Source organism: Cervus elaphus, chromosome 8 (genome assembly GCF_910594005.1).
Source record: "Cervus elaphus chromosome 8, mCerEla1.1, whole genome shotgun sequence".
In the NCBI taxonomy this organism is placed as follows: domain Eukaryota; kingdom Metazoa; phylum Chordata; class Mammalia; order Artiodactyla; family Cervidae; genus Cervus; species Cervus elaphus.
In genome coordinates this window covers 11,785,383-11,807,323 of record NC_057822.1, presented here as the reverse complement: position 1 = coordinate 11,807,323, position 21,941 = coordinate 11,785,383, and the positions used below count along the sequence as shown (strand labels likewise).

Below are 21,941 nucleotides of genomic sequence, written 5' to 3'. Positions count from 1 at the left end.
TTTTACATGTAGAAGGTTCAGGAGGGTGAGGCCGAAGATGGGGGTGGGGGCAGAGGTCAATGAGTCATGGGCAATTTGAATTTCTGCTTATCTTTAAAATTTTTATGACTCCATTGTGTATCTATCTTGATTTTAATAAAACATATTTCATATTTGCCATGGAAGGTACCACAGGGTTTTATCTGTTTATTAACGTCCCTCTGTCATGAGGCAGATCCATAGGGGTTTACCTGCCCTGGATTGAGAATTCCAGAAGTACACACTCTGAAAGACTGACGCTGAGAAGAGGCGACAGAGTATGAGATGGTTGGATGGCACCATCGACTCAGTGGGATGAGTTTGAGCAAACTCTGGGAGATAATGAAGGACAGGGAAGCTTGGCATGCTGCAGTCCATGGGGTTGCAAAGAGTCAGACATGACTGAGTGACGCAACAACAACATATCCTGCTGTCTCTGCACACAGCGGGGAATGTGCCAGGGGCAGAGGGCAGGGCTGACTGACCTTCGGTCAGAGGCTCAGGAGGATTAGGCTAAGGGGAAGGGGCAGGGCTTGGGTGTCTTATGCCAGCACCAGGGGCAGAAACCTGGGAATTCAACCTGGAAGACTAGTGAATAGTCCTGGACTCCAATGCCTCCATTTTACAAATGGAGAAATTGAGGCCCAGGGAGGGAAGGTGACCTGCACAGAGTCATCTAGAAAAGTGGGAGCTGAATCTAGGCCAGCTTCTCGAACCCACTCCACGGAGTCCAGAGTGTGGGGCCGCCTCCCATATTCGCCAGGCCATACACGGGGGCCCTGGTGGCCTGGCTGGTGTTGGTGCGGACCAGAGGTGAGTAGATTTGGGCTCTGTCCTCCAGGAGCTCCCATGTCAGAGGTGGGAGGGAGGGAAGCAGGCCACCTCCTCAGGCCCTGCTCAGCCACCTCCCAGCTGTGTGACCTGCGGCAGCAGCAGCCTCTCTGAGCCTGGGTCTCATCGGGGTCTCCGCAGCTCTGAAACAGGGACAGTGATGGTTGTATAAGGGGAAAGACCAAGGAATATGAGGCAGGGGGCGCTGACCACAGGCCCAGCGAATGGCCGCTCTGTGCAAGTCACTGTTTTTTTTCTTTATGACGTTGACAGTTGTCATCACGGTCACTCCTGGAGGCAGATTCAGGCTGGGGGAGAGTCTGGACCATACTTCAGAGCCAGACGAGGGCTGGACTGGTTGGAGTCCGGCTGGGTTTTACGGAGGAGCCTCTGAGCCAGGTCCAACTGGGCAGAAATGAAACTTCAGTGCAGCTGGCGGAGTGCCCTGGCAGGCGAGGAAAGCCCTGCTTTGAGCCCGGAAGTGGGTGGTGGGAGACTGGGGGAGGGGCCTCGCATCCCGGAAGTGAGGATGCCAGTGTGATCTGATGCGGGTCAAGGGCCAGTGACGTGCAAACCATGATCTCCTCCACTGCTGAGAGCAGCCATGAGGCAAGCGTCATGCTGGGGCTCAGGGCAAGTCACCCCAAGATATGCCAAAGTAGCAAATGCATTAGTTTGAATTAAAGACCCTTGAGGAACGACCAGAGCAAGCAGAACACTCTGACCCCCCCTCTTTGTACCCTGAAGGCAGAAAATAAATCTCCCATGTGAAGGATGTACTCCTTGTGCCAGGCGGTAGAGAGACATCCTATCACCAGATGTAGGGAATTTGGGGCCAAGGAGGCTATGTAAACAAACTCTGCTTCCAGAATTCACTAATTAGTACCCAAGCACAAGTTTCCTTGTCTAATCAGTTCTTCACAAGTATTAAAATATTGTTTCCATGTCTACAAGGCGTAAAACTGCCTGCTTTGGCCATTTTCTTTGAGTCTCACATTTCTATACACTCCTGTATGTACAAAATTAAAATATGATTTTCTCCTGTGAATCTGTCTCATGTCACTTAATGACTAGATCAGCCAGAAGAACCTAGAAGGGTAGAGACAAAAATGTTTTTCCTCCCCAAGTGTTGGCGTAGCCAACTTAGATCCTGGGACCCCTGATAAGTGCAGGCAGAAGGTAGGAATTCTTACTGCCTCAGCCTCCTGGATCTCTGCCTATGGCATCTGTTGCTAGCAAGAGTGGTAGGAGGCCTTTTCTTTATAAAAATTTTGATTATCAGAAGAAAATATTTGTGGAACTATTTCCTTGAGACATAGCAACTCTGGTCAAAACTTGGGAACAAGGACTCTCGAGTTCCATTGATATTTTTCTTCCCAGAGATGGTTACTGTTTTTCTTTGTCTTTGTTGTGTCATTTGTCATCAGGAGGAAAAACCACAGAACAAAACACAGGCAGAGACCCTACAAGCTACTCACAGACTGGTAAGTTCACAGTTCTCATCAGACTGGAGTTTGTTTAGGCAAACTCTTCTGTTTGTCTAAAACAATCCCCATGTAAAAACTGGATGATGTTTTTCCTTTCTTCTTGTTTCCTTTTCTGAGAGCTTGCTTTGTGGCCAATCAGAATATTCTCTCTGGTCTCTGCCATCCAAATAGACTGAGATTTCAAGACAGAATGTCTGGCTGTGCGGCTCTCGGGGGAGCTTGTCATGAGGGGTCCCAGTCCATCAGGAGACCTTGTCATCTCAATTTTCATTACTTTGTTAGTGCTGGAAAAATCCCATTCCAGCAGCACTCTCTTGGTGTCGCAGACTAGCACATTTATAACTGGAGGTGTCTCATGCTCCCATGAGAGACAGAAAACAACATTTTCGCGACACCATCCTCACCACCTGTGCAATGAAGGCCTTTGCTTTCTTCGACTTTCTTTGAAAATGAACTTTCTGGATCTAGTGAGGGTTGTACTTTCTTATGGGATACCCCTTGCATCCTTGTTTACCTATAAAAGCTTATCGGTTTGCATTGCTAATAAGATTCTACTTGTTGGTGGCCAGACAGTGGATGCTTTAAATTGAAAATATAAATTTAAAAAAATTTTTTAGACAATTGTCTTCTTGGTATCTATGGACAGACTAAATTAAAAAGTATAATGACCAAACAAACAAAAAAATATATATATATATAATAGCCAGACTTTGTTGTTGTTGGTCAAGTCCGACCGTTTGTGACCCCATGGACTGTAGCATGCCAGGCTTCCCTGTCTTTCACTATTTCCCAGAGTTTGTCCAAACTCAAGTCTATTGAGTCAGTGATGCCATCCAACCATCTATCCTCTGTCACCGCCTTCTACTCCTACCCTCAATCTTTCCCAGCATCAGGGTCTTTTCCAGTGAGTCAGCTCTTCGCATAAGGTAGCCAAGTACTGGAGTTTCAGCTTCAGCATCAGTCCTTCTAAAGGATATTCAAGGTTGATTTCCTTTAGGATTGACTGGTTTGATCTTCTTGCAGTCAAACTGCAAGGGACTCTCAAGAGTCTTCTCCAGTACCACAATTTGTAAACATCAGTTCTCTGTCGCTCAGCCTTCTCTAAGGTCCAGCTCTTACATCTGGAAAAACAATAGCTTTGACTATGTGGACCTTTGTTGGCAAGCTGATGTTTCTGCTTTTTAATACACTATCTAGGTTTGTCATAGCTTTCCTTCCAAGGAGCAAGCGTCTTTTAGTTTCATGGCTGCTGTCATTTTCCGCAGTGGTTTTGAGGCCCAAGAGAATAAAATCTATCATTGTTTCCACTTTTTTCCTTTTTATTTGCCATGAAGTGACAAAATGTCATGATCTTAGTTTTTTGAATGTTCAGTTTTAAGCCAGTTTTTTCACTCTCCTCTTTCATCAAGAGGCTCTTTAGTTCCTCACTTTCTGTCATTAGGGTGGTTGTCGTCTGTGTATCTAAGATTGTTGATATTTCTCCTGATAATCTTATTCCATCTTGTAATTCATCCAGCCCAGCTTTTCACATGATGTACTCTGCATAGATGTTAAATAAGCAGGGTAACGATATACAGCCTTGACGTACTCCTTTCCCAATTTTGAACCAGTCTGTTGTTCCATGTCTGGTTCTAACTATTGCTTCTTGACTTGCACATAGGTTTCTCAGGAGGCAGGTTAGGTGATCTGGTATTCCCATATCTTGAAGAACTTTTCACAGTTTGTTGTGACCCACACAGTCAAAAGCTTTGGCATAGTCAGTGAAGCAGAAGTGGATGTTTTTCTGGAATTCCCTTGCTTTCTCTATGATCCACCAAATGTTGGCAATTTGATCTCTGATTCCTCTGCCTTTCCTAAACCCAGCTTGTACTTTTGAAGTTCTCTGTTCACATACTGCTGAAACCTAGCTTGAAGGATTTTTTAGCTTAACCTTGCTAGCATGTGAAATGAGTACAACTGTATGGTAATTTAAACATTGTTTGGCATTTCCCTTCTTTGGGATTGGAACGAAAACTAACCTTTTCCAGTCCTATGGCCACTGCTGAGTTTTCCAAATTTGCTTGCATATTGAGTGCAGCACTTTAACAGCATCAGCTTTTGGGATTTTAGGGACTCCCTAACAAGATGAAAGAACCAGAATCAAATTTAGAGCAAAATTTAAGTCCACACCCAACATTGATTCACCTTCTTAAAATCCAGGTGCATGTCCTCAACAAATTCCCTTAACTCCCAAAACTCCACCTTGCCTAGAAAAATCCCTTAAACACCCAGTTGTTTAACTTCCCTTTCTCTACAAGATTTATAAAGAGCACTCCAGCCTAATCTCCAGGCTTAGAGTATACAGGTTACTCATGTAAATATTAAAATCCAGGGGGAAAAGTTTAATAGAAGCATCCAGGCAGAGAGTAAGCCTTGTTTTGCTATCAGGCTTTGCCAACTTCAGGTCTTCTTATGCAATGTCCTTTGCAGGTATAATGCTAGAATTCCACCCCAAAATCCATGTTTTCAGGGTTCCAGAATTTAGAAATCCTTTTAGTTCCATCTTAGTGGGAAATTTTCTCTCTGATATAAAAGGGAAAGTTTAAAATAATGTGATGGAGTGGGCAAACCAACTTCTAAGTATTATAATGAAAATGGCTACCCAATCCTTTGAAGACAGCTTGAAGGAATGGAAATGAAAAAGAGTTAAAATCAACAATTCTTAATCCACAACTTGACTCTAGAAAAACAAATGTGTAGCTCTGAAAACAACTCAAAATCCACTCAGACCTTTTATTTCCCTTCAGAAACTTGCAGATATTTGAAAAATCAGGACATTGAAATACAATTGTCCTGCACTTAAGAAAAGAAAAGGAAATTTTTAATAACAATTATTTTATGCTTCTAATAATAGACAAATATACCTCAAAACTCCTAGGGGAAAAAAACTTGCATTCTTTCTCTGTCCCTTGAAGTTATACACCTTATCTTATCTTTGAAATATAAACAGAGCCCACATTTGCCTGAGACTAAAGGGAAGGAAAGTAAAATGGAAAAAAATCTTTTTAAAATACAAACTGCAAAAAAAACTCTCTTGCCAAACTCTAGACCACAGGCTCCTTAAGATTACTTCAGAGACAAATACAATTCTTAAGTTGTCTCCACAAATAGTAAAAGCCTTTAGCCATCTGAGTAAGTAAATTTAATTTATTCCAACTTGTTGACTGAAAAAAAGAAAAATGCACAGCCTAGGAGTTGAGAGTTATGTTTTATTTGGCCAACAAAACTGTGGACTTAAGCCCAGGACACAGCATCTCAGACAACTTCAAGAAACTGCTCCAAAGAGGCAAGGGTGGAGCCAAGATATATAGGAATTTTTCCAACAAAGACTAGGTAGTTGGAACATCAAAAGATTACTGTTAACTGAAGAAAACCAGATATCTCAGAGGAAGAAGACCAGATACCGACAGAGGATGAAATGGTTGGATAGCATCACCAACTCTGTGGATATGAGCTTGAGCAAACTCTGGGAGATGGTGAAGGACAGGGAAGCCTGGCCTGCTATAGTCCATGGGGTCGCCAAACATTGGACACAACTTAGCAACTGAACAACAGTAACAACAAGATATCTCAAGGAATTTCACATTTTTGTATGAATGGGAAGTCTGGGCTCATTGAAATCTTTCCTTTGATGTACACCTCACCTACCTGTGTCTTATCCCAAGTCCCCTCAGGGGGCATATGGCGGGGGCAGGGGGTGGCTGTAGTGGCTGACTGCTAGATGGCAGGCAAATCCTACATCCATCCTGAGTTCCCTCAGAGCTCACTGTTAGGCAGCTGTAACGTAATACTTTGGACTTCCCTCATAGCTCCTGCAATGCAGGAGACCCGGGTTCGATTCCTGGGTCGGGAAAATCCCCCGGAGAAGGAAATGGCAACCCACTCCAGTATACTTGCCTGGAGAATCCCATGAACAGAGAAGCCTGGCAGGCATAGTCCATGGGATCACAAGAGTTGGACATGACTTAGCGACTAAAACACACACAACACAATGATGGCTGCAACATCCTTTGTTTACTGATATCACAGGTTGCATTTTTAGAGCACAAGCCATTACTTATATATTAGTGAGTTTTAAATTGTTTTACAACAAAAGCTATAAAATCTCCGTAGGTTTGTATGTTATAAATATGGTATTTTCTACCCCTAGATGATATTGCCAAAATTAATTTGTAAAAGAGCTCTATTTAACCACCTTAAAAACTTATAAATTTTTTATAAATTTATAAATTTAGTATTTCTAAATTCTCAGAAATATAGAAACTAACCCAAATGCCTTCAAGTTCTTGTGATCTGAGAAAAAAAAAACCTTTGATAAATAAAAACTAATCGTGTTGTAAGTGTGTTGATTGAATTAATACAGACATGTCTTTAGAGTTATCAGCATTAAATATAGAACTTTAATTCTACCTAGGTTTCATCAAAAGATCATTTGAATGCTGAGCAACTTCCATAAAACAACTTCTGAATCCTGGCGGAGGACATCAGGCACCCAGAAAGGCAGCCCATTCTCTTCGAAAGGAGGTAAGACAAAATATAAAAGACAAAAGAGAGATAAGAGTTAAGGACAGAGACCTGTTCTGGGGAGGGAGTCGTGAAGGAGGAGAAGTTTCCACACAGTAGGAAGTGCTCTCACAGGTCGGTCTGTGGGGAGTTTTAGAATCTCAGAAGACAACATAACTGGGAGAAAGAAAAAGAAAAATCAACAGAATACACACCTAACCACTACTGCAGAAAAGAGAACTTTCCCGCCAAAGTCTCTAACCTAACGACCTAACGGGCCACCTGGCCCACTCATAGAACAAAGGATTGAGCACATACCGAAGAAGAGCCAGCCACTGCGAACCAGCTCCTCGCCACCCAGAGGCAGACTTACCACAGCCGGAGCCGGAAGGCAAGGGGCTGCCGCGTCTTCCACCAAACCGTGAGCAGGCTCCCAGCTGCTTACCACGTCTTCCTGAGATTCTGTATGGTTGACATCCACCAGGAGGGTCACAGCCTGAGATCAGCTCCCCAGAGGAGCCACAGGGCACACCTGAGATGATGCTCTCCCGGCGTACCCGGGAAACCAATCCACAGGGACCAGGGAGGTGATTAAGATGCACGGCCCACCTGGGACAGTGCGTGTGCCAAGCACCTGGTCACCTGAGCTGCTCAGACCTGGGAAGGGCACAAAACGCAGGCCCAACCTACAGAGACTGAGCCAGAACTGTGTCTGAGTGTCTCCTGCAGAGGTATGCGTCAGCTCTGGCCTGCCACAGGGGCAGGGGCTCTGGGTGCAGCAGACCTGTGTATGGCATAGGCCCTCTTGGAGGAGGTCATCATTAACCTCACAATAGAGCTGCCAGAACTTACACAGGACAGGGGAAACAGACTCTTGGAAGGCACAAACAAAACCTTGTGTGCACCAGGACCCAGGAGAAAGGAGCAGTGACCCCACAGGAGACTGACCCAGACATGCCCGGAAGTGTCCAGGAGTCTCCTGTGGAGGCGTGGGTCGGCGGTGGCCTGCTGCAGGGTCAGGGGCGCTGAGTCCAGCAGTGTGTGAGTGGGACCTTTTGAAGGAGGTCGCCATTATCTTCATTCCCTCCACCACAGTGTGGCCTCAGGTCAATCAAGAGGGAGACAACACAGCCCTGCCCATTAACATAAAATTGGATTAAAGATTTACTAAACATGGCCCTGCCCATCAGAACAAGACCCAGTTTCCCCCTCAGTCAGTCTCTCCCATTAGGGAGCTTCCATAAGCCTTTTATCCTTCTCCATCAGAGGGCAGACAGAATGAAAACCACAATCACAGACTAACCAAACTAATCACATGGACCACAGCCTTATCTAGCTCAATGAACTATGAGCCATGCCTTGCAGGGCCACCCAAAATGGACAGGTCATGGAAGAGAGTTCTGACAAAACATGGCCCATTGGAGAAGGGAATGGCAAACCACTTCAGTATTCTTGCCTTGAGAACCCCATGAACAGTATGAAAAGGCAAAAAGGTATGACACTGGAAGATGAACTCCCCAGGTTGGTAGGTACCCAATATGTTACTGGAAAATAACTCCAGAAAGAATGAAGAGACAGAGCCAAAGAAAAAACAACACCCAGTTGTGGATGTGATTGGTGATGGAAGTAAAGTCTGATGTTGTAAAGAGCAATATTGCATAGGAACCTGGAATGTTAGGTCCATGAATCAAGGCAAATTGGAAGTGGTCAAATAGGAGATGGCAAGAGTGAACATCGACATTTTAGGAATGAGCGAACTAAAATGGACTGGCATGGGTGAATTTAACTCAGATGACCATTATATCTACTACTGTGGGCAAGAATCCCTTCGAAGAAATAGAGTAGCCATCATAGTCAACAAAAGAGTCCGAAATGCAGTACTTGGATGCAATCTCAGAAATGACAGAATGATCTCTGTTCATTTCCAAGGCAAACCATTCAATATAACAGTAATCCAAATCTATGCCCTGACCAGTAATGCTGAAGAAGCTGAAGTCTAATGGTTCTGTGAAGACCTACAAGACCTTCTAGAACTAACATCCAAAAAAGATGTTTGCTTCATTATAGGGGACTGGAATGCAAAAGTAGGAAGTCAAGAAATACCTGGAATAACAGGCAAATTTGCCCTTGGAGTAGAAAATGAAGCAAGTCAAAAGCTAACAGAATTTTGCCAAGAGAATGCACTGTTCATAGCAAACACCCTCTTCCAACAACACAAGAGAAGACTCTACACATGGACATCTCCGGATGGCCAACACTGAAATCAGATTGATTATATTCTTTGCAGCTAAAGATGGAGAAGCTCTACACTGTCAGCAAAAACAAGATCGGGAGTTCACTATGGCTCAGATCATGAACTCCTTATTGCCAAATTCAGACTTAAATTGAAGAAAGTAGGGGAAACCACTATATCATTCAGGTATGACCTAAAGCAAATCCCTTACAACTATACAGTGGAAATGACAAATAGATTCAATGGATTAGATCTGATAGACAGAGTGCCTGAAGAATGACGGACGGAGTTTCGTGACATTGTACAGGAGGCAGTGATCAAGACCATCCCCAGAGAAAAAGAATGGAAAAAGGCAAAATCGTTGTTTGAGGAAGCCTCACAAATAGCTGTGAAAAGAAGAGAAGCTAAAGGCAAAGGAGAAAAGGAAAAATATACCCATTCGAATGCAGAGTTCCAAAGAATAGCAAGGAGAGATAAGAAAGCCTTCCTCAGTGATCAATGCAAAGAAATAGAGGAAAACAATAGAATGGGAAAGACTAGAGATCTCTTCAAGAAGATTAGAGATACCAAGGGAACATTTCATGCAAAGATGGGCTCAATAAAGGACAGAAATGGTATGGTATGGACCTAACAGAAGAAGAAGATATTAAGAAGAAGTGGCAAGAATACACAGAACAATACAAAAAATATCTTCATGACCCAGATAACCACAATGGTGTGATCACTCGCCTAGAGTTAGACATTCTGAAATACGAAGGCAAGTAGGCCTTAGGAAGCACCACTACAAACAAAGTTAGTGGAGGTGATGGAATTCCAGTTGAGCTATTTCAAATCCTGAAAGATGATGCTATGAAAGTGGTGTACTCAATATGCCAGCAAATCTGGAAAACTCAGCAGTGGCCACGGGACCAGAAAAGGTCAGTTTTCATTCCAATCCCAAAGAAAGGCAATGCCAAAGAATTCTCAAACACATGCACACTCATCTCACATGCTAGCAAAGTAATGCTCAAAATTCTTCAAGCCAGGCTTCAACAGTATGTGAACCATGAACTTCCAGATGGTCAAGTTGGATTTAGCAAAGGCAGAGGAACCAGAGATCAAATTGGCAACATCTGTTGGATCATCGAAAAAGCAAGAGAGTTCCAGAAGAACATCTATTTCTGCTTTATTGACTATGCCAAAGCCTTTGACTGTGTGGATCACAATAAACTGTGGAAAATTCTGAAAGAGATGGGAATACCAGACCACCTTAGCTGCCTCCTGAGAAATCTGTATGCAGGTCAAGAAGCAACAGTTAGAACTGGACATGGAACAACAGACTGGTTCCAAATCGGGAAAGGAGTAAGTCAAGGTTGTCACCCTGCTTATTCAACTTCTATGCAGAGTACATCATGAGAAATGCTGGGCTGGAGGAAGCACAAGCTGGAATCAAGCTTGCTGGGAGAAATGTAAATAACCTCAGATACACAGATGACACCACCCTTATGGCAGAAAGTGAAGAAGAACTAAAGAGCCTCTTGATGAAGGTGAAAGAGGAGAGTGAAAAAGTTAGCTTAAAACTCAACATTCGGAAGACTAGGATCATGGCATCCGGTCCCATCACTTCATGGCAAATAGATGGGGAAACAGTGGAAACATAGATGGGGAAACAGTAGAAACAGTGGCTGACTTTATTTTGGGGGGCTCCCAAATCACTGCCATGGTGACTGCAGCCATGCAATTAAAAGACGCTTGCTCCTTGGGAGAAAAGCTATGACCAACCTAGACAGCATATTAAAAAGCAGAGACATTACTTTGCCAACAAAGGTCTGTCTAGTCAAAGCCATGGTTTTTCCAGTAGTCGTGTGTGGATGTGAGAGTTGGACTATAAAGAAAACTGAGCACCGAAGAATTGAGGCTTTTGAAGGCAGGAGGAGAAGAGGACAACAGAGGATGAAATGGTTGGATGGCATCACCGATGTGATGGACGTGAGTTCAAGTAGGCTCTGGGAGTTGGTGATAGACAAGGAAGCCTGATGTGCTGCAGTCCATGGGGTCGCAAAGAGTTAGAAACGACTGAGCGACTGAACTGAACTGAGGTTTGTGCATGCATGCTAAGTCATTACATTCGTGTCCAACTATTTGCAGCCCTATGGACTATAGCCCGCCTGGCTTCTCTGTCCATGGGATTCTCCAGGCAAGAATACTGGAGTAGGTTGCCTGCCACACACCCCGCCCCCGCCAAGGGGATCTTTCTGACCCAGGGATCAAACCTGCATCTTGTGTCTCCTGCGTTGGCAGGTAGGTTCTTTACCACTAGCACCACCTGGGAAGCCCATCTACCTAAGTCTACCTAAAGTCAAATAAGCTTATGTTATCTGTTACAAAATTTGTCATCAGGAAAAATATTTTGGAATGATGGATGACTTTGTCTAATGTCTCATGAAGTTTTCATGAGTAGTCTAAACATAAATGCTAGGAGCAAATGATATATAAATAAAGATAAATGGGATAAGTGTTTATAGTTGAACTTTTTAAAATAATTGTGTGCTATGGCATGTATATGTCTTCCAAAATCTTTTTGGTAACTTGAAACTTCAAAGCTTTGTTAAATTTAATGATAGGAATGCATTGAATGTCTTGATCGTTTCCAAATATGATAAAATACTGAAACATTAATTGCTAAACAAGTCTAAGTTTACCTACTTTTGATGCCTTATTACAGAAACTATAGACATTTTAAACATTAAAATGCTTTATTAAATGTTCATTAAACATTATAAAACATGTTTTGTGCCACATTTGAAAAAAATGTGCTATGAGGAAATGTATGATTCTAGAAATTATTTAATGTATTCATAAATTTTCAAGTCTAAGAAATGCCAGTGTAACAGTTTGCAATTGCTTGCTGCTGTGTGGTCACACAGAAAAATCAATGGAGGTGTTCCAACCATGAGCCAGGAGAATCTCAGATTGCCACCGCCTGCCCGCACTCCATCTAAAGATGCCTCAAGTCTAACATCTAGAAATCTTCTTGATTGGCTACCTTCTGAATTCAACAACTGGCTTATAATTTGCTCCAATAATTAACAATTGTTCTTTGTTTCCATAGCAGTGGCTCTTATTAAACACCTCATCTCTTGTGCAAAATAGCATAGGCCTAATTTTGGGAGCCCAATTATATCACCACCTCCTGACATGAGTTTAACTAAACTGACCAATTCTCAGGACTAAGTAACTGGTTCAGTGAGATATGGAATAAACTACCACTCAGCTACTAACCCGGCTTCTCTCCACTGCTGCCAGCTCATCTGTTAACATGCAAAACTTCCAGAGACGTTTCAGAGGAGACATCTGTTGGAGCTCAAGGCAGGTCACCCCAAAGTGGCATATTCATTAGTTTGAATTAAAGCTCCTTGAGGAACAGCCAGTGCAAGAACACTCTGACCCCCCCGCCTTTGTCCCCAGAAGACAGAAGATAAATCTCCTGCGTGAAAGGTGCCCTCCCTGTACCAGGAGGTAGCAAGAAATCAAATTCATCACCAGAAATAGGGAATTTTGGAGCCAAGAAGGCTGTGTAAACAAATTCTGCCTTGGTAGTTCACTAATTAATGCCCAAGCCTGAGTTTCTTTGTCTTTGTCAATTATTACAAATTTATTATTTCTTTGTTTAAAGCATACAAAGGCTTCCTGCTTTGGTCATTTCTTTGAGTCTCACATCTCTATAAACTCCTGTACACACAAAATTAAAATTTCATTTTCTCCTGTGAATCTGTCAGTTTAATGACTAGACCCACCAGAAGAATATAAAAGGGGAGCGGAAAATTTTTTCCTCCTCGACCATCACATGTGGGGAAACTGAGGCTCAGAGAGGAGAAGTCCATGTACACAATTTGAACTGGAGTGTTTGCCTCCAAGTCTTGGTCCGTTGAACAGAAATCCCAGGCTCTCTCCACTAGCCCAGATGTTGAAAATCGGTTGCCTCGAGCAGAAACCTGATCCTTGATGCAGTATAAAAATTTGGAAATTTCATAGAAAAACATAAGATCTCTGATTTCTCTTGAAAAATCAGGGAATTGAGACACTGCAAACTCTGGGAGATAGTGGAAAACAGAGGAGCCTAATGTGTTAGAGTCCATAGGGTCACAAAAGGTTGGACACAACTTAGCAACTGAACAACAACAACATCTCAACAGTCCTACCTGGCAACAATTACAAGGAATCAAGCTCATCTTCAGGGAAGGCTTTGGAGTCCAGATACCAGGGCAAGCTTGGACATCATCTTGAGCTTCAGCTGTATCATCTATATGATGAATATATCACTGATGCCTACCTCAAGGGTTGTCCTGAGCAATAAGTGAGTTTAACACATGTAAACCCAGGTGGGATCATGGTTAGGATACCATTGTGTTCACTCTGGTTCTCCTCTGAGGGGACCCACCCTCTCCTGGTGCCCACAGTTCCCCCCTCTGCCTTTTATCTCCTCTGCTTTCACCCTCTCACTCATGTATCTGACCTGCCACCTGCCCCCAAGCCATTAGATCTTGTGAACCCTCGACTCCTAGAGCCACTTCCCAACCCAATGTGAGAAAGATTTAGGCTGAAAAGGGGCAGGACTCTGATATGGGTCAGAAGTGTCCAGGCCAGGATGTTCTCCATGTGAGTTCTAAGCTGGATTCTGCTCTCAAGTCTGTGTATGTGAAACTGCATCTGCCCCTGGGGTGTCTTCACTAATCCACGTATCCATACACAGGTGGTGAAGAGAGAATGGCCTGAAAGGGGCAGAGAGCCTGGGAAATGTCAGTGTGACCATGAGGACAGACACATCCCCTCCTGCATCCTTACACCTGGAGCTTCTCCAGGTTCCTCCCACGTGATGCCTAGGATTTCCCGGAGCGGTCACTAGGGGCTCCAGGCCAGTGGAGGAAAAGAACCCCTGCTTCACTGTCCTGAAAAACATCCATCACCACCAACAGGATGGTATGAATGGCCCATCAGCTTCCATGGACACTGTCAGCGGAGCCAAGCAGGGGGTCTGGGTGAACTTGGAGGGAGAGAGAAAGATTGATTTTCAGATTATCTCCCAATCCATAGTTGTCAAGGAAGAAAAAAGACCTAAACAATCGTAAAATTAAATCAAACGACTTTCTGGATGCTGCATCATTTCTCTCCCGCCCACGGACACCTCCCACTCATCCCTAGGGAGGGGATGATGAATGGGCTTGCCATGTGTCTATGCCCGACTGGTCCCTCTGACCGTCCCTGCATCTCCACAGTGAACAGGGATTAACCGTCCCCCTACTGTGTGCTTGGGATTCCCTGGTGGCTCAGATGGTAAAGTGTCTGCCCGCAATGTGGGAGACCTGGGTTTGATCCCTGGACCAGGAAGATCCCCTGGAGAAGGAAATGGGAACCCACTTCATTTCTCTTGCCTAGAAAATCCAATGGATGGAAGAGCCTGGTGGGCTACAGTCCGTGGGGTCACAAAGAGTCGGACACGACTGAGCGACTTCACTTTCACTTTTCTTCACTGTGTGCTTGGCCCTGTGCTTGATGCCAAGAATCTGAAGGTGAACAGGCAAACACCACCCCTTCCTCGTGGGTCCACTGAGCAACCACGCATGTCCAGAGGCCCTCCCCCTCTTCCTGTGAGTCTTCCTTCCAGAGTCTCCGCAGTGAGCCCACCCTGACCACCCCGCTTGAAACTTCAGCCCCCACCCCCAGATCTTTCAGGCCCCCAACCTGCTCTTATCGCCTTCAAACATAGAGTGTAATTTACTCATTCATTGTGTTTATTGTTTATCTGTAATACACATACACACGCACACACACACAGGCGTGCAAGCTCAGTGAGATCAGTGAGGACTTTGTTGTGATTTGTTTCTGATGTATCGCCAGCATCTGCGATGGTGCCTGGCGTGAAGCAGGTGCTCAGGAAATATATGTGGAACGAATGAATGATCACTGGCCTATCACTATTCTCATCCCCTCATCACCCATCAGAACAGTGACAGTCCTTGGCTCAGCGCCTGAGCTCAGCCCAGAAGGAGGCGTCGTCTTTCTCAGTTACCCTTGTGGGTCAGTGATGAAAGGTAATTACAGCTCCAGAGGGGAGGGGAGAGGTGGAAAGGAGGTTTTAAGACTTGGGATACAATTGATGGGACGCTTTCGTTTGTAGGAGGGGGAGTGAGTTTCAAAGAGTGGACTTGAGGGGTGAATGTGGAAGTTGAGAACATGCGTGCAGCTGATGGTGGTGGTGGATTCAGGGAGGTGCTAGGTCTAAACTAGGCCCAGACAAGGAAAGAGGAGATGAGGAGGAGGGTTTGGGTCCAGGCCAGGCTGGGGATGGGGCCAAGAAGGCCAGCAGGAAACACCCTGCCTCCCTGTGCGGTCCTTACTGCCCCTGTGTCAGGATGAGGTGAAGGGTGGCCCCCCAGTCCTGCACAGGGGCTCGGGCTCTAGCACAGCCCTCCTCCCTGCCCCTCTCCTCTCCCCTCTGTCACCTGCCTCACTTGCCTCTTGTCTGGGTTTGAGGGCCAGCTGAGAGGAGAGGGTGCATCGCCTACCTTCAGACTCGAAGACTAAAGTAAAGTGAAAGTAGCTCGGTCGTGTCCAACTCTTTGAGACCCCATGGACTATACAGTCCATGGAATTCTCCAGGCCAGAATACTGAAGGGGGTAGCCTTTCCCTTCTCCAGGGGATCTTCCCAACCCAGGGATCAAACTCAGGTCTCCCGCAAAGCAGGCAGATCCTTTACCAACTGAGCTATTAGGGAAGCCGAGACTGGCCTTTGGGCAACCCTCGTCTACCCCTATTGTACCTACTGGGAAACTGAGGCCCAGAAAAGGTGAGAAGCACCCTGGGTTATTATTCTCCCTTCCCTTTCCTGCTTCTAAAGAGTGGATGGACCTCAAACAGGAGGCCAGGAGACCTAGACACTCTTCCTGCTGTCTGCCCCTTGTCACCTGTGCCATTGAGTAAGATATCATGCTGCCCAATTTCTTCATCTTTAAATTGACCCCCAAGAGGCAGTATCTTCCTTGCTTTGAGCTGCACAAAATGGCACACTCCAATTTCTGCTCACACTAGATGATAATATATCTTTTGAACTGAGCAGAACAAACCTCCTGCTTCTCCTTTGCTGGAGGGGAGAGGAACTTCGAGTTACTGAGCAGCTCCTACACACCAGGCTCATTCAGGCATGTTGTCTTACTCACCACAGTCCTAGGAAGGTTTCCCATTTTACAGATAGAGAAACTGAGACTCGGAGGTATGAAGCAACTTATTTTGTTTGTTTAGTCGCTAAGTCATGTCCAGCTCTTTTTTGTGACCCCATGGACTGTGGTCCACCAAGCTCCTCTGTCCATGGGATTTCCCAGGCAAGAATATTGGAGTGGGTTGCCATTTCCTTTTCCAAGGGATCTTCCTGACCCAGGGATTGAACCTGCATCTCCTGCATTTGCAGGCAGATTCTTTACCACTGAGCCGCCAGGGAAGCCCATGAAGCAACTTACCCGGCCACCCAAATCCAGCGGGTGGCAGGATGAGGATCTGAACCCAGCTCTGGGTCAGGCCAAGCCCACTGTCCTCTTTGCGCCCACAGCCTCTGACCTCCTGTCCCATCTCTATTCCTACTCTAGGGGGTCTGGCTGCCTTCTCGGCTTCCTCTGCCAAACAAAAGTGAAGGAGTGTAACTTCTTCCTGTCAGGCCCACCCTGGCTAAGCCCGTCCCTCGCTGCGGTGAGCATTCCTTTCCTCTAATTAGGTCCCTAAAGCTTGCAGCATCTTTGCAAATGGAGCTTAGGGATCTGTAATTTGGGATTGTGGTCAATTAGAGCCTCCTGACCCTCCCACCAGTGGCTAGTCCCTTGGATGCCAGACTCATTTCCTGCCACCTCGAGTAATGTGGGCAAACAGGGAAAAAGTGAAAGGAAAAAGGATTTAAAGTCGTACATGCAAGACGACACTAGTTAAAAATGCCCACACACAGGTATGAGCACATATGTGTGGATGGACACATGCCCACACGCACACACCCAGCAGCCGCTGGCCACCTGGGCATTGCTCAGAATGCACCAGCTGTGGCTGGAGAAGCGTCTGGGATGGGAGGTAAGACGGCAGAGGAGAGGGCGTGTGTGAAAGGTCTGCTGTGTCGGGATGCCTGCGGGAGGCCCCCCCAAGTGCAGACCCACAGGCTCTCGTCTCTGGTTTCAACTTCACCACTTGGTGGCAGTTAACTTCTTTGTGGTGTCCCCAGTGCATTTTTTTTTTTTTTTTTGCCACATCCTGTGGCATGCAGGATCTTAGCTCCCCGACCAGGGATCAAACCCATGCCCCCTGCAATGAGAGCTCAGAGTCTTAACCACTGGACCACCAGGGAAGTCCCCTCATGTATCTTGAGATGATCTTATTGCTTTTAAGTCAGACCATCCAAATGAAGCCTCCACAGTTGGTGAAAACCTTCAGAGCCACTTTCGTCTGCTGGGATGACAGACAGACAGAAATTTAACTTGATTTACATTCATACATGGGCCTCCTGGTGGCTCAGACAGTTAAGAATGCACCTGCAATGAAAGAGAGACCTGGGTTCTACCCCTGGGCTGGGAAGATTCCCTGGAGGAGGGCATGGCAACCCGCTCCAGTATTCTTGACTGGAGAATCCCCATGGACAGAGGAGCCTGGCGGGCTACAGTCCATGGGGTTGCAAACAGTCAGACACAACTGTGTGACTAATCACAGCCCAGCAGTACAGTCACACACATAAAAGGAAACTTGAAATATGGCATAATATGAACAGTGGTCCCCTCTGAGAAGCGGAGTATGGGTAACATCTTTCTAGTGTTTTCAAGAGACATGCGCTGCTTTCAGAGTCCTTTCCAAGCAAACCACACAAGTTAAGAAGAGCTTGCCCTGCAGCTGGCAATTTCCTCTACCGAGTCACCTGCTCTTCCCCACCAGGTAATCAGAAAGAGGTGGCGGTGGATAATTGATAGCGGTGCGGAGGTCAGGGCTGGGTCTGGATCAAGATTGGTACCCACGTCAGGAACGTTCCAGAAAGGCAGGTGTTGTTACCTGCATCTTCACAGCATTGCTGCTGGCGTCTTCGCCCATAAACGCCATGGTTCCTGCCCTGAGAGGGCAGAGGGTGCTGGTGAGCCCTGGGGATGCCTGCAGCCAAGGGCAAATGGCTGTGACTGGTCATATTCAGGTGACCCCTACAGCCCTGGCCCTACAATAAGCCTGTGAAGTGGACATTGCTGGTCCCATTTGGCAGATGAGGAAGTTAAGGATCAAAGAAATGAAGTGACTGGGCTGCGGTCACACGGCTAGGATGTGGCAAAGTTGAGATGCCAGTGCAGTGGCCACTAAGGCCTGATTTAAGGCTCAGAACACCCCGATAATCTCCGTCATCCCCAACAAGCCTCCTAAAATAAAAGTATTTGCTCTTGTTGCTGTTATTTAGTCACTTCAGTCATGTCCAATGCTTTGCAACCCCAATGGACTGTAGCCCACTAAGCTCCTCTGTCCGTGAGATTTTCCAAGCAAGAATCCTGCAGTGGGTAGCCTTTCCCTTCTCTAGAGGATCATCTCAACCCAGGGATTGAACCCACATCTCCTGCACTGCCGGAGGACTTTTTTTTTTTTTTACTGCTGAGCTACCTGGGAAGCCCTACAAATAAAAATATGGTCTAGGGTAAAAGCAGCTTTAAGGTCAGAGCCCTGCCCCATGTCCAAATCATGGAGCAGCCCAGGGAGCCCTGCTCCAAAGCCCAGATGCCCCCTCATCTCTAGACAGCTTCGACCTTCACCGGCCTGGAACCTGACCGCCCTGTGCTCACTCCTGCTTTGATGAGGCTGGCAAGAGGGGAGGGGACAGCTGGCTTTTCAGTAAGCCCCAAGCATGTCTCCAGCCATGGCCTCACTGAACTCTTCCCTATTCACCCTTCCAAAGACCCTCTTGGGGACAAGAAGGCAGCCCACCTCAGTCCTCTCTCTTGTTTCCATACTGAGGATAGAGCCGGAGTCCTGGCACTGGCAGTGAATTCTGTCTCCGTGAACCCTCACTTTGGCTGCCCCTGGAGATTTTAGAAACCAGAGCCGATAAAGAGCATGATAATTTCTATGCATGGAGGGACGGAGGGTTTATGTCACCTGTGCTCTTGTACCTCTGTCTCATTAAACCTCATCATAACTGGGGTGAGGGAAGGGATTATTATCTTACTATCTCCCTTTTATTCAGTCCTGAATATTCATTGGAAGGACTGATGCTGAAGCTGAAGCTCCAACACTTTGGCCACCTGATGTGAAGAACTGACTCTTTGGAAAAGACCCTGATGCTGAGAAAGATTGAAGGCTGGAGGAGAAGACGATGACAGAGGATGAGATGGTTGGATGGCATCACCGACTCAATGGACACGAGTTTGAGTAAACTCCGAGAGTTGGTGATGGACAGGGAGGCCTGGCGTGCTGAAGTCCATGGGGGTGCAAAGAGTTGGACACAACTGAGCGACTGAACTGACTGATCTCCGTTTTAAGGATGAGCCTGAGGCTCAAAGGGGCCTGTCAGGTCACAGCAGCAGAGCCAGCCCTAGACCCTGGCCAGAGTGACTTCTGGTGCTGGAGTGGTTTCTGGTGCCCATGCAAGAGTGGGCTTAGGATGTCTACACCGCAGGGCTCCCTGGGGACTGCCATCATGAAGTTGCTCTCTGTGCAGGCTCTGTTCTAACTGCTCAATATGCCTTGCTACCAGAGGCCATCTGCAGCGCTGGCACCTTCATGCTCCCACGTGTCCAGAGAGCTGGGCCATGTGGGGACACGATCCCCACTATACAGACAGGAAAACTGAGGAAGGACAGCACGGGTGAGCTGTCCAACGCCCTGCAGCTTGTTTGACGCCAGGCTTGGACTTCCCTGGTGGCTCAGACGGGAAAGCGTCTGAGCCCACAATGCGGGAGACCTGGGTTCAATCCCTCCGTTGGAAAGATCCTCTGGAGAAGGTAATGGCAACCCTCTCCAGTACTCTTGCCTGGAAAATCCCATGGACAGAGGAGCATGATAGGTACAGTCCATGGGGTCACAAAGAGTTGGATACAACTGAGCGACTTCACTTTCACTTTCGTTTTCACTTTACTCTGGATCCCAGAGCTCCAGCCCCTCCGCTAAAGATGCTTGCAGTGAAGATGAAATCAACCATATTGTCCTCTACATCTTAGTCTTTAGGTTACTGAAGAACCACCCGGGGGTGAGTGTGTCTGTTAAAATACATGCTCTGGGGCCTGATCCAGAAACCCTGACTAGGTAGAGATGGGGATGAAGCCAAGGAATCTGTATTTTATACATGGCATACCCCTTCCCCAAGGTGCTTCTGACAGGTTAAGCACGTGTAGACCACCCTCAGGGAAACACTGGCTTAAGGGGTTCGAGGTCCCGTTCTCAGTTCTGTATGGACATTTTATAGCCCAGTGTTTAAGATCTAAGATCTAGATTCATCCAGTTTGCACTCAAAGACCACCTCTTCCACTCACCAGCTTGAACCCAGGGGATGTTACCTCACTGCACTGTATCCAGGGTCCCCACCTGAAAGCAGAGATAATAATAGTACATCCCTCATAAGGTCTTTGCAAAGTACATTGAGAACTTAGCATGGAGCCTGCACAGAGCAAAGCTTGATAATGGCAATCCCCAAACAGCCCTGCAGTATAGACATCCCAGGCCCACTGTTGGATGATGCAGGCATAGAGCTGAAATCAGTTGTATAAGGACACACAGCCAATGAGTGACAGAGCTGGGACTCAAGGAACAAAGTCCTCCTAAGTGCTAGGTGACCCTGCTCTGATGGTACAGACTCCCTGGTCCCGCCCTTTACACCTGCACCTGTTAGGGGAAGCACACTGATTGAAACCGCCCACCCTGGCCAGGCACCATAGTAACCATGCGCATGAGTTGTTTTACGACAGGAGGTTCCGGTAAGGAACACGGAACTAATAAGCCTCCACCAACCGGAAGAGTTCGGGAAAGGTCAAAAGGAGACACCACATGTCCGACCACCTCCCAGAACCCTTCTCTCTGGCATCCATCTTGGCTGAACAAGGCGTGCACCACCAGGAAGGACTCTGAGTCAGAATGATTGGCTAAAGACAACCCGGAAGCTAATCCCATCACCATAAAACCCAAGACTGCAGCCACACGGCAGAGCAGTTCTGGGTTCCCTGACCCTACTGCTCTTAGCACGGGCTTCCCTTTCCCAATAAAATCTCTTGCTTTGTCAGCAGATGTGTCTCCTCAGACACATTTCCAAGTGTTAGACAAGAGCCCAGTTTCGGGCCCTGGAAGGGGGTCCCCCTTCCTGCAACACACCCTCAGTGTCCCCCAGGAGGGAGTCAGGAGAGGCCCCTTGGTGCTAGGCAGAGATTTGCTACAGAGACCGTGTTCTTCTTACCTGCACCAAGCAAGCAGCGCCTGCTGCAGCCTCTGCATTAGGTAAACAGGGAATCCGAGGTCCAGAAAGTAGGAAGGGACACGCCTGAAGTCACATAGCGAGGGGGCCCAGATTCAGGCCCAGGCCGCCCATCTCAGCCATCTCCGGCTGGGAGGATGCCTGGGGGCAACAGTAATCCTGCTAACCTGTGCGAGCGTGACCCCGCTCTGCTAACATTCCCTGCAGCTCCCCCTCCTTGTCTAATGTTGATTTAACCTGTGGTTTTATGGTTAATCATCTCGTAGTAAATCTCTGCTTTAATCTCCCACTGGGCCACCCAGGCTGTCCTTTTATTAGGAAATAAATAGTGCAGGTATTTTGTGCCACATTGCGGCCAGCGAGGGGAGCTTGATGATGGGAAGAGAGGCCTGG

At 46.5% G+C, this 21,941-nt stretch overlaps 1 long non-coding RNA gene across 1 annotated transcript; it reads left to right on the top strand.

Annotated features, from left to right (window-relative positions):
* Window positions 1-576: 576 nt before the first annotated feature.
* On the top strand, window positions 577-7,319 carry LOC122698908. The gene is made up of 3 exons (XR_006342452.1): window positions 577-831; window positions 2,277-2,333; window positions 6,790-7,319. It is a non-coding gene; the product is annotated as an uncharacterized LOC122698908 (long non-coding RNA).
* The last annotated feature ends 14,622 nt before the right edge of the window (window positions 7,320-21,941 follow it).